We start from the raw sequence: 17,045 nt of genomic DNA on the forward strand, positions 1-17,045 counted from the left end.
AGTACATTAGTCCACAGTTAACCTTTACAGTCTCAATTGAAAAATTGGATTCCAGACAGATGTTTGTAATGTTAGGCCTGCAGATATATAAGACTTTACTGTCACGTCCTCTGCAAGTTTAAGTGCTTCCTCAACATGTACAGATTACCTACCCAGGAATATTGAAACCCCTCGCTGCTGTTGATATCTATCATGGTTTCTCTGAGGCTTTGAAGTTCAGATCTGCTGTAGTCCAACTTCCAGGTGAAGTGGCATTCCAAACCCTGCAGACTAATTTTCAAGGAGGTCTGAGCCATTCTGTTCAACGAAAATAGTTTAGAACTATCAATGCCTAGGGGAGATATTTCAGACCTGGATTGTGTGTGTGTGTGTGTGTGTGTGTGTGTGTGTGTGTGTGTGTGTGTGTGAGAGAGAGAGAGAGAGAGAGAGAGAGAGAGAGAGAGAGAGAGAGAGAGAGAGAGAGAGAGAGAGAGAGAGAGAGAGAGAGAGAGAGAGAGAGAGAGAGAGAGAGTTTACGTCTTAGTTGGACAAGAGAAAGCCATCTTGTGGTCTCTGAGTTTCAAGAGCAAATGAATGTCTGATTAGATACCTCACTGGCTTTTATCCTGATTTTATACTGGATGGACCACATTCTTATCTTACAATCAGCTGGTCATGCTGTTTACTGCCTCACTTTACAACCAAGTATCATAGTTTCATTTCTAGCCATAGTTTTGTTTCTAGCAAATAGAGACTAAAGCGAATAGTCATTGCAGACACCATTCCTATAACATCTACATTTAAAGATCAATCAACTGTAATCAACCAACCAACCAACCAATCCATCATCCAAATTACTTAATAAATATTTAGATAACATTTCTGAGAAATTAATGCAAACATAATTCAGCCTTTTTACTCCATGCAAAAGTAAGAAACACTTTAGTGGATTGCTAACTGGCCCATTTTAATTGACAGTCACAGAAATGTTGAGTTAACACGTTGACCAAAAGTAGGTTTTGTGTATCACATCTTAACATCTTACAGGTAAAGTTTATTAAGGTCAGAGAGCAGGCTCTTTCAGGTCCAAGGTCTAGATGTGTTGTACATCAGAGGTAAAGGTTTAATATTTTATGGCATTGAGTGTTTCTTATTTTATGACATCACGTGTGGTTTAGCTCCCCTTGGTGATAGTGCACCCAGGCCAGGTTCCTATAGAGGACCACCAGACTTAGCTTTTTTAGATACATTTTATTATAATGTTTGAACCATTTTATGATACAAGTTCTTCTTCTTGAGAAATCAAAACCAATGTCTCATCATCTCACTTTCAGAGAGAAAAAGATGGTGAGAGATGTGACGTTAATGTTAAATCGCTGTGTGCCCCTTTAAGAGCGCACAAGAGTTATTGGCTCAAATAATTATTATATAATTATATTCAAATAATCAAAGCTTGATGATGAGTTGGTTATTTGAATCAGCTGTGTAGTGCTAGGGCAAAAACCAAAATGTGCACCCAGGGGGGTGGCTCCAGGACCGAGTTAGGGAAACCCTGGACTAGGCCAGGGGAGAGAGAAGCCAATATACCTCAGTCGAGATAACCGGATAGAGAAACAGGATAAGAGTACGGGACAGAATGTAAATAAACAAGGCCAGGGTTCACATATTCCTCACACTGGATTGCCCTCTTATTAATATGAACAGATAACACCACAGGAGACAGAATGAGAAGACAGATGGAAGGAGAATGTTATGTTTAAGGCCAGGAGTTTTACCTGACCACTTGACCTGACCAGGCCAAACTCTGAGCCTGTATTCCAGCCTTCTGCATGTCAGTCAGTCAATGACTACAAATAGAGACACATGGGTGAATTTATGGACGCTGAACTGGTGATGCAGGGATGGGCAACTACAGTCCTCGGTGGCCTGATTGGTGACACACTTTTGCTCCAGCACCTGTTACCATACCTAACTCCAATAATCAACTAATCGTGTTCTTCAGTTTAGAATGCAATTTGTTTAATCAGGTGTGTTAGCAATAGGGCAGCACAAGGTAAAGGTGGAGGGATGCATTGTCTTTATTAAAACACTAGGTGGCACCTTACACAAAAATCTAATCCTGTTTTTTGTCGAACCATTGCAAGGAAAAGAGTGTTGTATTTGACTAAGACAGAAGGGGTAGCCTACTGTATAGTGATGGGCATTCCGAGTCTTTTCGGTGAGCCGGATCATTTTGCTCTGTTCAACTAAAAGAGCTGTTCATTTGGCTCTCAAATGGCTCTTCATTAAGTAGTGCTTAAACATTTACATAAATCCATGAAAAAATAGCTCTTCTCTAATTAAAGCATAACATGCTACCTACCGTTATGTCACATTGTGACATGCAAGTTAAAATAAATGTTTATCTGACCAAATTAATAGATGGCCTGCAAAAAATATGAAGGAAAATAATTTGCGCTTTGGACAGTGTGTGGACCAGAATGATGCGCTCTCCTCAGTTTCTGCAGTGAGGAATTACCATCTCCAGATAATGTTTTTATAACTTATCTACAGATAATTGTTGTCGGCAGCTCAAAAAGCAGTGGTAACAGTAGGCTATACAAATCAGGGAGACAAAGAAACGGCTCTTTCACAAATGCGATTCGACGTTCACCAAAAATATCTGTTCAAAAAGAGCCGTTTGTTCGAGAATGACCCACCGTCACTACTACTGTACTCTACAATATCAAGAAGCTCAATAGGTGTGTAGTGTAGTGGGTATGTCAATAATGTCACGTATAATAGAACTTTAAGAATTTGTGAAATACTGTATCTTGATACTGTGATTTCTGGAGCAACTTTTGAGAAGGTGATGTATTCAAAATCAAATCAAATCTAATTTTATTTTCCACATGCGACGAATACAACAGTTGTAGAACTAACAGTGAAATGCTTACTTACAAGCCCTTAACCAACAATGCAGTTTTAAGAAAAATAAGTGACACTAGTCACCCTTCATTCCCCATTGCTTTCTACCAAAACTCTGTCTCTGACCGTGTGCCCTGAACCTGACCTTGTACCTACATAAATCAAACTCAGGCATACTCATATTGGTTTACCCAGCAACAAATACTAAATACTAGGGTCTCTACAGTGTCTGTTTTTGAAGAAAAAAAACCACAAAACTAAAATAAACATGCAAACAGCTGGACACTATAGTCCATGATCATGACATGATCAAACAGTATCTATCTTTCTGCCTACGGTTCAAGCGGGTGGGAACGTGTTGTCATAGTAGACCATTTGAAAACAGTTACTCTCAACTATGTTAAACTAATGAATAATGACTTACTTCATTGTCTGAAGCAATTTGTCACCCTAAATATTATTTCATTTCCCTTTGACAGATTACATTTTCATTTGAGGACAGTTGTTCATAGACGCAGGGGGTTAAATAGTTTGGAAAGTGAAGCATGCCGTTCCCTCCTTACGGAGTTCCCCAGCAGGAAAAGCCTAATAAGGACATGCGGTATGTCACATAGAGTAATAATACAGCCTCTTTAAGAGGCATCCTCTACTGCCTGCAGACTGAAGACCATTGGATCAGTAAAGATGGAGCCCTCACTGGAGTCCTCCTCTCCTGCTACAGAGTTTATGGAACAGGATAAGAGCACAAGAAGACTTTCTCCGCTCTCCTTTGTTCCCCGTCCTGTTCTCCCTGACACTCTATCTGAGCTGCTGCCTGCCTTACCTGTGCCTGGACACCCTGTCCTCCAGATTAGACCTGGTGCACCACTACAAGATCCAGCCACAGAGCAGCGTGACCTGGGTAATGGCATGGAGCTGCCTGGCTACCTCCCTGCACACCCAAACTGTGTTCATCTTCCCCCTCAGCATTCTGCACTGGTACTGGAGACCAGTGGTCCTCCCTGCCCAAGCCCATGGGGCTCTTCATGTGGCCTGGTACGTGCTAGTCGGTCTCCTCCTCTTTGACCTGCAGTACTTTGTGTGGCATGTGTTGCACCACAAGGTGCCCTGGCTCTACCGGACTTTCCATAAGGTGCACCACCGCTACACAGCCACCTTCACCATGACCACGGAGCACTCTGGGGTCTGGGAGACCCTGATTCTGGGCTTGTTTAAGGCGGTGAACCTTGACCTGTTGGGCTGCCACCCACTCACCAAGATGCTCTTCTTCACCTTGAACACTCCGACTAAAAACGAGTCTAGGGGTTTCCGAGTTTCCACCACAACTGTACTTCTCTTGTTTCCCTTCTTCGCCATTGTAACCCACTCATTCTCACTCTCTGCGCTTTTATCATCACCCGACTCACTAGCAGTTTCAAACAAAACCTCAGTTTCCGCCATCTCGTCAAATCCTTCGCATTACCTGACTGTCTTCACCCATAATAGGTACTAGTTTTCCCCCATAGAGATAGATAGAGGGCTCTTGTGCCCAAAATCATATTTTAGAATGGGCAGCTCCATTAAGGACTTTCACCATCTTGCAGTAGTCAACTGGGTTAAAAAAGAAAGTAGTCAACTGGGTGGGACTTCCTATGGATTAAGGAAGGATCACATGATTCCATCCGGGTCATCAGGAGGGATCAGCCAATAAATTATACTGGCAGTAAATCGCAAACCTTGGCTTTATACCTTGGCTTTCAAACTGATATCCACAACTCCATTTAAGAAATTATAGTTACCTAAATGGGATAGTGATGTGCATTATAAAAATACTTGGTATTGTTTGCTGTTACTGTATTACTTTAATTAATGATCTGTAAACATTATAGAACAGAATACCTTTATTTTCACTTACACATTTTTCCAGAAACAGAATCCATTGTGCCCACTGTGCAGAAAAACAAAACACAAGATCCTATCGCTCTGGATAGTCAGTCTGTGAGGTTATTACATTTACATTTAAGTCATTTAGCAGACGCTCTTATCCAGAGCGACTTACAGTTAGTGAGTGCATACATTTTCATACTGGGATTCATAAAGGGGTTCTCTGCTTTATAATGCAATAATTGTCTACATTGTCCGCAGTATGCCTTTACAGACACAATATGAAAATATGGATTCCAGACAGATGTTTGTCATGTTAGGCCTACATGTTTATAGGAATTAGAATACTTTACCATTATCCTTGAATTTACTTTCAAATGTTAGTATGGTTGATCAAGCATCTCTCAACTATCCCAGTAGCTAAAATTGAGCCCAGACACTTTTTAATAAGAAAGTATCTTTTTTACTCAATCATCATTTTTCCTAGATTGTCCAAGATACTAGATTTGTCCAAGTGGTATAGTGGTAAAGTGAATATATCCATTTTACATGACTTGGTAAACAGATATTCATCTGTTGGTCACAGATACCTTTTAAAGGTAGGGGGCTTGGATCAGAAAACCAGTCAGTATATGGTGTGACCACCAGTTGCCTCATGCAGCGCGACAAATCTCCTTCACATAGAGTTGATCAAGATATTGTCTGGATAGTTGCTGGATATTGGTGAGAACTGGAACACACTGTCATACACATCAATCCAGAGCATCCCGAACATGCTCAATGGTTGACATGTCTGGTGACTATGCAGGCCATGGATGAACTGGGACATTTTCAGCTTCTAGGAATTGTATACAGATCCTTGCAAGATGGGGCCGTGTATTATCATGCTGACACATGAGGTGATGGCGGTGGACGAATGGCACAACAATGGGCCTCAGGATCTCTTCACGGTATCTCTGTGCATTGAAATTGCCATCGATAAAATGCAATTGTGTTTGTTGTCCGTAGCTTATGCCTGCCCATACCATAACCCCACCGCCACCATGGGACAGTCTGTTCACAACGTTGACATCAGCAAACACGATGCCATACACGCTGTCTACCTTCTGCCCGGTACAGTTGAAACCGGGATTCATCTGTGAAGAGCAACCTTCTCCAGTGTGCCAATAGCCATCGAAGGTGAGCATTTGCCCACTGAAGTTGGTTACGACAACGAAATGCAGTCAGGTTAAGACCCTGGTGAGGAAGACGAGCATGCAGATGAGCTTCCCTGAGACAGTTTCTGACAGTTCTTCGGTTGTGCACACCCACAGCTTCATCAGCTGTCTGGGTGGCTGGTGTCAGACGATTCCGCAGGGGAAGAAGACGGATGTGGAGGTCCTGGGCTGGCATGGTTACATGTGGTCTGCAGTTGTGAGGCCGGTTGGATGTACTGCCAAATTCTCTAAAACGATGTTGGAGGTGGCCTACAGTGCCACCTTCGGAAAGTATTCGGAAAGTATTCAGACCCCTAGACTTTTTCCACAGTTCGTTACATTACAGTCTTATTCTAAATGATTAAATAAATAAAAATCCTCTTCAATCTACACACAATACCCCATAATGACAAAGCAAAAACAGGTTTTTAGACATAAAAACAGAAATACCTTATTTACATAAGTATTCAGACCCTTTGCTATATGACTCGAAATTGAGCTCAGGTGCATCTTGTTTCCATTGATCATCCTTGAGTGTTTCTACAACTTGATTTGAGTCCACCTGTGGTAAATTCATTTGATTGGACATGATTTGGAAATGCACACACCTGTCTATATATGGTCCCACAATTGAAAGTGCATGTCAGAGCAAAAACCAAGCCATGAGGTCGAAGGAATTGTCCGTAGAGCTCCGAGACAGGATTGTGTCGAGGCACAGATCTGGGGAAGGGTATAAAAACATTTCTGCAGCATTGAAGGTCACCAACAACACGGTGGCCTCCATCAGCCTTAAATGGAAGAAGTTTGGAACAACCAAGACTCTTCCTAGAGCTGGCCGCCCGGCCAAACTGAGCAATCAGGGGAGAAGGGCCTTGGTCAGGGAGGTAACCAAGAACCCAATGGTCACTCTGACAGAGCTCCAGAGTTCCTCTGTGGAGATGGGAGAACCTTCCAGAAGGACAACCATCTCTGCAGCGCTCCACCAATCAGGCCTCTATGGTAGAGTGCCCCGATGGAAGCCACTCCTCAGTAAAAGCCACATGACAGCCCGCTTGGAGTTTGCCAAAAGGCCCCTAAAGACTCTCAGACCATGAGAAACAAGATTCTCTGGTCTGATGAAAGCAAGATTGAAGTCTTTGGCCTGAATGCCAACCGTCACGCCTGGAGGAAACCTGGCACCATCCCTACAATGAGTCATGGTGGTGCCAGCATTATACTGTGGGGATGTTTTTCAGCGGCAGGGACTGGGAGACTAGTCAGGCTCAAGGGAAAGATGAACAGAGCAAAGTACAGAGAGATCCTTGATGAAAACCTACTCCAGAGTGCTCAGACTTGGGCGAAAGTTCACCTTCCAACAGGACAATGACCCTTATCACACAGCCAAGGCAACGCAGGAGTGGCATTGGGACACGTCTCTGAATGTCCTTGAGTGGTCCAGCCAGAGCCCGGACTTGAACCCAATCTAACATCTCTGGAGAGACCTGAAAACAGCTGTGCAGCGACGCTCCCCATCCAACCTGACAGAGCTTGAGAGGATCTGCAGAGAAGAATGGGAGAAACTCCCCAAATACAGGTGTACCAAGCTTGTAGCGTCATACCCACAAAGACTCAAAGCTGTAATCGCTGCCAAAGGTGCTTCAACAAAGTACTGAGTAAAGGGTCTGAATACTGATGTAAATGTGATATTTCAGTTTATAATTTTTTATAAATTAGCAAAAAAATCTAAAAACCTGTTTTTGCTTTGTCATCATGGGGTATTGTGTGTAGATTGATGAGGGGGAAAAAACTATTTAATCCATTTTAGAATAAGGCTGTAACGTTACAAAATGTGGAAAAAGTCAAGGGGTCTGAATACTTTCCGAATGCACTGTATGGTAGAGAAATTAACATTAAATTCTCTGGCATCATCTCTGGTGGACATTGCTGCAGTCAGCATGCCAATTGCACGCTCCCTCAAAACTTGAGACATCTGTGGCATTGTGTTGTGTAACAAAACTGCTCGTTTTAGAGTGGCCTTTCTTTTTTGTCCCCAGCACAAGGTGTAATGATCATGCTGTATAATCAGTTTCTTGATATGCAACACCTATCAGGTGGATGGATTATCTTGGCAAAGTAGAAATGCTCACTAACAGGGATGTAAACAACTTTGTGCACCAAATTTTAGATAAATACACTTTCGGTGCATATTCGAAATTTCTGGGCTATTTTATTTCAGCTCATAAAACATGGGACCAACACCTTATCTGTTGTAAAAAAAAAAGTTTAAGTAGGTCATGTGACATCCCGACAACTTTGAGAGAAAAAAAAAAGTTATATCTGAGTTGTGCCACTGCCCTCTCATTGGCTAGAATGGTCCCAGCTGATCTTGTCATTTCCAGATTATTTTCCATTTTTTAATACATTTATTTTCATTGTTAGAGTGGACAATACAGCTCGCCATTTTGTAGTTACAGACATAAAGGGTAACCCAGACACAGGTAACAGGGGTTATAAAGCTGAAGCATCCGTTTAGAATGTCTTCTCACCACCAAATATGTCAGTGAGAGGAAGTCCATTCGCGGGTAGTGGGAGAAGATGGAAGTCCTTGTCCCAAAATATCCCAGAATGCACCGCGCGGCCCTTTGACGATGCGTGGGCAACATACACAATTGCCATTATTAAGAGTTTAATGGAGTTTCCCATCTCCTCTAAAGTATCTCTGGTGAAACTGGGCCTGCATTATGCTAATGTTCTCATCGATGAAACGTTTGATCTCAATACAATTTTAAGTTCCCAAAACTAAAATATTTTATGAACACAGTGCACTAACTTTTATAGAGTTCACACTTTGCTAAAGTAAAAAAAAATGTGTTGTTTAGAAAGAGTGCAAGGTTGAATTGAGTTTGTGCACAAGCGCACATCAAAGGAGGCGTTCCCTAACGGAATATGCAAATACTTGCTACAACGTCTCAATAGGTTCTCGCTAGCTCGTGCTTGACTTTACCCACCTCCTTCCTTGTTCTGCCCACTATGCTTAATTTGCTCCCACTGTAAACGACACAGAAGACCTGTCTAGTTATAAATATCTTTGTTGTAGTCCTTAAACCCGGAAATAAGTTACCTCTGGTTCGTTCAGCCAGAGAGGAAGCAGAAGAGGAAGAGAGAGACCCAACTCGGCGGAAAATCTATCTCCCTCCAGCAGGTGACTTTTTTTTTTTGTTTCGCCCACCAAGCAAAAGTTTTTGTATGGATATCAATTGTATGGAGCGTCGAATTTGGTCAATAAAAAAATGTATGGCTTATTTGCTACGTGAGGTTTATTTGATCAAATAGGAGTTTCGTAATTCTTAAGTTGTTACAAGTGTACGTGACATCCCAGCAACTTTGAGAAAAAACACCTCATATCGGAGTTGTCTCAAGATGCCTATGCATATTCATGGTCTGAGGCTAGTAGAATAGCATCTCAATTTCAATTCAATTCAAGGGGCTTTATTGGCATGGGAAACATATGTTTACATTGCCAAAGCAAGTGAAATGGATAAACAAAAGTGAAATAAAACATATTACACTCACACAAGTTCCAAAAGAAAAGACATTTCAAATGTCATTATGTATCTATACAGTGTTGTAGTGATGTGCAAATAGTTACAGTACAAAAGGGAAAATAAGTAAATATGGGTTGTATTTACAATGGTGTTTGTTCTTCACTGGTTGCCCTTTTCTTGTGGCAACAGGTCACAAATCTTGCTGCTGTGATTGCACACTGTGGTATTTCACAGAATTGATATGGGAGTTTATCAAAATTGTATTTGTTTTCAAATTCTTTGTGGGTCTATGTAATCTGAGGGAAATATGTGTTTCTAATATGGTCATACATTTGGCAGGAGGTTAGGAAGTGTTTACACATCATTTTGTGGGCAGTGTGCACATAGCCTGTCTTCTTTTGAGAGCCAGGTCTGCCTACGGCGACCTTTCTCAATAGCAAGGCAATGCTCACTGAGTCTGTACATAGTCAAAGCTTTCCTTAACTTTGGGTCAGTCACAGTGGTCAGGTATTCTGCCACTGTGTACATCTCTCTCCATTGAATACAGACGGTTGACGTCAACAACCCTCATCAAATATTCAAAAAAGGATTACAATAATGAGATGTATCCACCAATCCAAAGAAAGGATAGGCAGGTGCTAGACAGCTCGCCGTGCCGCTTTGTGGACAACGACTCCCATTGTTAGGGCGGAGAAACATGTATCTTGTCAGTATATCCACAATCTTTGGTTTAGCCATTCCTATGGGGAAAATTAATGGGGAAAGAATAGGGTTCTGGGTTAAATGCCGAAAATAAAGTCTGAGGTTAACACAAGTTTACGAGATCTTCTATGTTTTGTTCTGTGAGATAATATAAGTCAGTTAACATGACCTTTATGAATGATGAAGCCTTTATGTGCTTTTTGTAACTACATAAATGCTTCAAAATTCACAAAAAGTGACATTAGCTGATGAAGATTATCTCATAGAACAAAACATATAAAATCTCCTAAACCTGTGTTTACGTCTGACCTTATTTTTGGCGTTTATCCAAAAACACCATTCATTTCCACTTATGGCTTTGTCCAACGAACCATGGCGGAGTTAGTGTGCCTACAAAAAGACGCCATTACTATTTCTCTATGGAGTTTCTGGTCAATATAATGGATAATCTGTGGCTCTGCCAAGACCTCTAACCAGATGTTCCGGTTTTCAGGAGAAATGTAAAGAGAGCCTGTGGCGCAAATCCGCATTTGGACGTTAACAACATGACACTCCATCTTAACTACACCACAGATACTGGATTGGTTGAACAGTGCAGAAGAGAACCTCGCCCAACATGTCAAGTCCAGGATGTAGAGGGTCTAGTTTCAGGCTTCTGTTAGGCCTGCTGTATTAGGTTAGGGGAGAGAGAACCAAATAGAGAAACAGGATATACAATCGAAGAGTACGGGACAGAATGTAAATAAACGAGCCCAGGGTTCACATTATTCCTCACACTGGATTCACCTCCTATGAATAGCTACACCACCAGAGATAGGAGAATAGCGATGGAATGAGAATGTTATGTTTAAGGCCAGGAGTTTTACCTGACCACTTGACCTGACCAGGAAAAACTCTGAAGCTGTATGCCAGCCTTCGGCATGTCAGTCAATCAATTACTAAAATAGAGACACAAGTGAATTTATGGATGCTGAACTGGTGGTGATGCATGAGACGGTGGGGAGTTATGGATTGGCTTCATTAAACACTAGGTGGCGCCTTATACACAAATATAATCCTGTTTTTCGTCAAACCCTTGCAAGGGAAGAAGTGTTGTCTGACGAAAACTGAACGGGGAAGCCTACTGTAGAAAATCAAGGAGCTCAGTAGGTGTGTAGTGTAATGTGTATTTCAATAATGTCATGTACTTTAAGAATTTGTGAAATACTGCACAGTACTGGCAATATGTTGGCCAATCTTTCTCAGCAGCAATGATACTGTGATTTATGGAGCAACTTCTGAGTAGGTGATATATTGTGATGTCAACTGACACTAGTCACCCTTCATTCCCCATTGATTTCCACTGACATATTCTTTGCTGTATTGTGGTGTTCTCTGTCTCTGGCTGTGTACCCTGACCTTGTACCGTATGCATGACCTTCAGAGCCTTAATCAATCAAACTCAGACCATAGCTGATGATAGTCAATGTATTTGGTCGTACAATTTGAACTAGATATCCACAGCTATGCATTAAGAAATTCTAGTAACCTACTGGGATAGTGGTGTGTACTATAAAATAACTTGGTATTGTTTGCTGTTACTGTATTTCTTTATTTAATGATCTTTTAACTTAATAGAATAGAAGAGAAAACCTTTATTTTCACAAGAACTTACAAGATATTTGACAGTACAATATTACACATTACATACATTTTCCAGAAACAGAATATATTGTGCCCAGTGTGAAGAAAATAAAATCAGTAAGATCCTATCACTCTGGATAGTCAGTCTGTGAGGCTATACAGGGCCTCTCTACTCTATAATACAAGAATGAAAAATAACATATTAGTTTGTCTACAGTACATTAGTCCACAGTAAACTTTTACAGACAGAGGTTTGTCATGTTAGATCTACATATATATAAGACTTTACTATCAGCCTTGAATTTACTTCCAAGTGTTAGTATTGATGATCATGCATCTCTCAGCAATCCCAGTAACAAAATTGAGCCAGACATTTTGAATACTAAGGTATTAAGTTTCTACTCAATCTAAATGTGTCCTAAATTGCTCTAGATTTTTCCTAGTGGTATAGTGAATCTATTTTCCACATGAATCAGTCATAAACAGGTGATGCAAATTCTGGTTAATTCAAGCCTTTATTGGAAAAAAGGTCTGGAACTGGCCGACAGCATCCTCTCCATCAAGGCCATCCAGGAAGTCCACAATTTCCTCAGCTCTGTTTCCTCTGTTGTGGACAGTGGACAACAAAACACGAATACTGCTGTCACGTTGGTCAGTGGGTAGCATAATTTCTGCTGCCTTCTTGTGGAAATCAATTGAACTGGAAGCATCTTGTTTGGCATAAAACAGATGTTGGGCATACCAGTTGTAGAATTTTTGTAAATCCTGTGGTTCCATTCCTTCTCTATCAAGAAGCAGGTCCTCAAATATCTTATCTGCTCTATCATCTCTGCTTGAGTATTTGTACATGGCAGACAGTTCCAGTTTTGCTGCAATGGATTTTGGGTAGAGTGCAACCACCTCTTCATGAAGGTTGACTGCATTTTCAATTAGACTATGCTTCATTGGGTTCCTTTTCTCTTCCGGAGATAATATATTATATTTGTAACACTTCCCAAGATGCCTCTTCAGTTGGCGTGAATCAGGGTGTCTCTCCATGGTCCTTCTTGCCAGGTCAATGCTTGAATCATGAGAGACGTGATCTCTGAAAATGATAGTAATAGTCCAAATCCACAAAAGCTGTCCAAAGGCTTCTCTGTCACTTCCTCTGCAAGTTTACGTGCTTCCTCAACCTGGCCACTCTCTGCCAGCCTCTGCAGCTACATCACTGTGATGTACAAATCTTCTGGATCCAATTATCTAGCAATCCGTAGCTGCTTCAACATCTCAGATCGCAGCTTCGTGGTAATGTTTTTCCTATCAACAGATCTATTAAATGCAATGGCGTAAGCACCTTGTTCTCAGGGGCCCCTTTCAAGGCCATCCGGAAGCAATATAGCGCTTCCTCGTCCTTGCTTACATCAAACTTATTCAAAGTCCAGGTCTTTCACTCCACACTATACCTGGGCAAGGTGAGGGGTTGTCCCGCAGTAGTTTCCCCACCTTCCCCACATAGGTCTGGCTCTCTGTCAGCTCCCCTTGGTGATAGTGCACCCAGGCCAGGTTCCCATAGTGGACCACCAGCCTTAGCTCCACGTCGTATGGACTGCTTTGGCGAATGGCCTCTTCAGCCTTCTTCAGGCATGGAAGAATGTCCTCTGTAGATCCCAGAGCGTGGTGTAGGTAAGCCAGGAAGTTTTATAGGAACATTGAAGCCCCTCGTTGCGGATGATATCTATCATGGTTTCTCTGAGGCTTTCCACTTTAGATCTGCTGGAGAGAGAGAGAGAGAGAGAGAGAGAGAGAGAGAGAGAGAGAGAGAGAGAGAGAGAGAGAGAGAGAGAGAGAGAGAGAGAGAGAGAGAGAGAGAGAGAGAGAGAGAGAGAGAGAGAGAGAGAGAGAGAGAGAGAGATCACTAACCTCATAGTTGGGCAAGAGAAAACCATATTGTGGTCTCTGAGGTTCAAGACAGAGCAAATGACTGTCTGATTAGATACCTCACTGACTATCCTGATTTTATACTGGATGGACCACATTGTTATCTTCCAATGGGTTGGTTATACGGTTATTCCCTCACTTTACAAACAAGTATCATAGTGTCATTTTCATTTCTAGCCATAAAGACTAATGCAAATGAGTGTGTGCCCCTTTAAGTGCGCACAAGATTCATGTAGAACCAGGAAAGGGCCTTATCCAAATTGTTGCCACAAAGTTGGAAGCACATAATTGTCTAGAATGTCATTGTATGCTGTAGCGTTAACATTTCCGTTTACTGGAACTAAGGAACCATGAACCTAGCCGGAACCATGAAAAACAGCCCCAGACCATTATCCTTTTCCACCAAACTTTACAGTTGGCAATATGCATTCGGGCAGGTTGAGTTCTCCTGGCATCTGCCAAACCCAGATTCGTTCGTCGGACTGCCAGATGGTGAATCGTGATTCATCACTCCAGAGAACGCATTTCCACTGCTCCAGAGTCCAATGACGGCGATCTTTACACCACTCCAGCCGACACTTGGCACTGCGCATGGTGATCTTAGGCTTGTGTGCGGCTGCTCGGCCATGGAAACCCATTTCATGTTGTAAAACGAGAGTGACGAGTGTGTTTATATAATGGTAATATTATCAAAGATCCGCTGTTAACAACCATCAAAATGTAACAACCAAAGTGCACTGCTAGTGACACAACTCATTAGTCTCATTTCCAAAACTCAAATAAATGTATTCTCTTATTCCCAGCTGTCTGAATCGTACCACTGAGCTCAAGAAGTGGACAGAGTGCATGTCTGAGGATCCAACAGTGAAAGCCACCATGTACCCCAATGAGACCTACAAGGCCTTTAACAAGGGCTACTTCGAATGGAAATCCAGTTTCTACTGTTGCCTGTAGATAAATTGCACGGTGGCAATTCATCCCAGTTTTCCCATTTAAAATGAATTTGATATTCCTGCTATGGTTATTAGGGCATCAGCTGTACATGTCAACCTAGTTGTGCAGCTGTGTATCTCATAGGAAACTTTTCTCAAAGTTCATTTCTGTGCTCCTTTCCTTTGATTACATTTCATTGCATATGGAACATGGTTTGATTACCAGATGTTCAATGAACCCATAACAATGATTATTTAGAATGATTGTAGTGTAGTTTCAAAAGTGGTAGATCAGAAATAATGATGGAACTAAATTTATGTTAATCATGTCTGTTGAAGTTAATTTCTATCATGCTTTGTCCACACCTGGCAGTTGTTGTTTTTTTACATTTGCAAAAGCATATGAATATTTTCATGTAATAAAAACTGCACAACAAGAGTTCTGGTATTTTTTTAATGTTGTTCTGAAATCTATAAGTTAAATAGTGTGATAGTCATTATCTTCTTTTCACCACCAGTCCTGACATAAACCCATACTGTACTTGGACAGGTCTGTGAATAGAGGGTGGAGTACTGCCATGTAATAATATCTGTGGAATTGGTTATGCCACTGTCTTGCATGTCACATTGTCAAATCCTATCTTGTATGTCCATGCGTAGCCAAATCAATAATGTCAGGACTCACAACATAAACAGTCCATCAAACTGGAAGCTGCCTTCAAAATGTATGAATAAAAACACTGCAAATAAAAACATACATTGTTAAAAGTACATTTTGTGGTAAAATAGACAAGTTATGATGGGTATGAGAGATACTGGTAATACTACAAAACCTACACAATTTTTTAAAAATAAATTAAAATTAAAATTATACTTGTGTATACACATGACATTTTAACGAGTGCATTCGACTCTTCTATCTTAAAAAATATATATTTTCCATTTAATTATACATGAACCTAAGACTGAACTTAAACAGTGGGGAATTGTTTCCTTCAGTTTTACTGAACAAAAATATAAAAGCAACAATTTCAACGATTTAACTTAGTTAACGTTCATATGAGGAAATCAGTCAATTGAAGTAAATTCATTAGGCCCTAATCTATGGATTTCACATGACTGGGCAGGGGCGCACCCATGGGTGGGCCTGGGAGGGCATAGGTCCACCCACTTGGGAGCCAGGACCACCCACTGGGGAGCCAGGCACAGCCAATTAGAATGAGTTTTCCCCCACAAAAGTGCTTTATTACAGACAGAAATACTCCTCAGTTTCATCAGCTGTTTTTAGAGTGGCCTTTTATTGTTCCCAGCACAAGGTGCACCTGTGTCATGATCATGCTGTTTAATCAGCTTCTTGATATGCCACACCTGTCAGGTGGATGGATTATATTGGCAAAGGAGAAATGCTCACTAACATGGATGTGAAATACGTTTTTGGTCCATATGGATCTTTTATTTCTAGGATCTTTTATTTCAGCTCATGAAACATGGGACCAACACTTTACATGTTGTTTTTATATTTATTATTTTAGGTTAAGTAGGACATGTGACATCCCGGCAACTTTGAGGAAAAAAAACAGTTCATATCTGAGTTGTACCGCTGCCCTCTCATTGGCTACAATGCATCAATAGTATCTGGCTAGCTCGTGCTTGGCTTTGCCCACCTTCTTGCTTGTTCTGCCCACTATGCTTCATTTGCTCCCACTGTAAACGACAACAGAATAACTATCTTGTGTTAGTTATAAATATATTTCTTGAAGTCCTTAAACCCGGCAATTAGTTACATCTGGTTCGTTCAGCCAGAGAGGAATAGGAAGAGAGAGGCCCAACTCTGCGGAAAGTCTGTCTCCCTCCAGCAGGTTACAGTTTTGTTGTTGTTTCGCCCACCAAGCAAGTAGTTTTTATATGGAGGTAAATTGCATGGAGTTTCGAATTTGGTCAATAAAATAAATGTATGGCTTATTTGCTACATGAGGTTTATTTGATTTAATAGAAGTTTCGTAATGCTTAAGAGAGTAATGATATAAGTAGGACATGTGACATCCCAGCAACTTTGAGAAAAAACACTTTATATCGGAATTGTCTCGAGATGGCTATGCATATTCATGGGATTGCATCTCTCCTCATTGAATACAGGCAGTTGATGTCAACAACCCTCATTGAATATTCAAAAAAGGATTACAATAATGAGATGTATCCACCATTCCAAAGTAAGGATAGGCGGGAGCTAGACAGCCCGCTGTGCCACCTTGTGGACAACAACTCCCATTGTTAGGGCGGAGAAACATGCATCTTGTCAGTATATCCATAATCTTTGGTTCAGCCTATCCTATGGGGAATATTAATGGGGAAAGAATAGGGTTTTGGGTTAAATGCCGAAAATAAGGTCTGAGGTTAACACA

General features: G+C 41.2%; 2 pseudogenes across 2 annotated transcripts; one reads left to right on the forward strand and one right to left on the reverse strand.

Annotated features, from left to right (window-relative positions):
- The first annotated feature begins 3,570 nt into the window (after positions 1-3,570).
- Positions 3,571-10,807, forward strand: LOC311110525 (cholesterol 25-hydroxylase-like protein; annotated as a pseudogene). The gene is made up of 2 exons: positions 3,571-4,213; positions 10,745-10,807. The product of its transcript is annotated as a cholesterol 25-hydroxylase-like protein (transcript).
- A 1,494-nt stretch (positions 10,808-12,301) lies between these two features.
- On the reverse strand, positions 12,302-13,698 carry LOC311110526 (interferon-induced protein with tetratricopeptide repeats 1-like; annotated as a pseudogene). The gene is made up of 2 exons: positions 13,694-13,698; positions 12,302-13,543 (listed from the first exon to the last, which is right to left on the reverse strand). The product of its transcript is annotated as an interferon-induced protein with tetratricopeptide repeats 1-like (transcript).
- Positions 13,699-17,045: the final 3,347 nt, after the last annotated feature.

Source organism: Coregonus lavaretus (assembly GCF_964263955.1).
Source record: "Coregonus lavaretus genome assembly, chromosome: 36".
Taxonomy (NCBI): Eukaryota; Metazoa; Chordata; class Actinopteri; order Salmoniformes; family Salmonidae; genus Coregonus; species Coregonus lavaretus.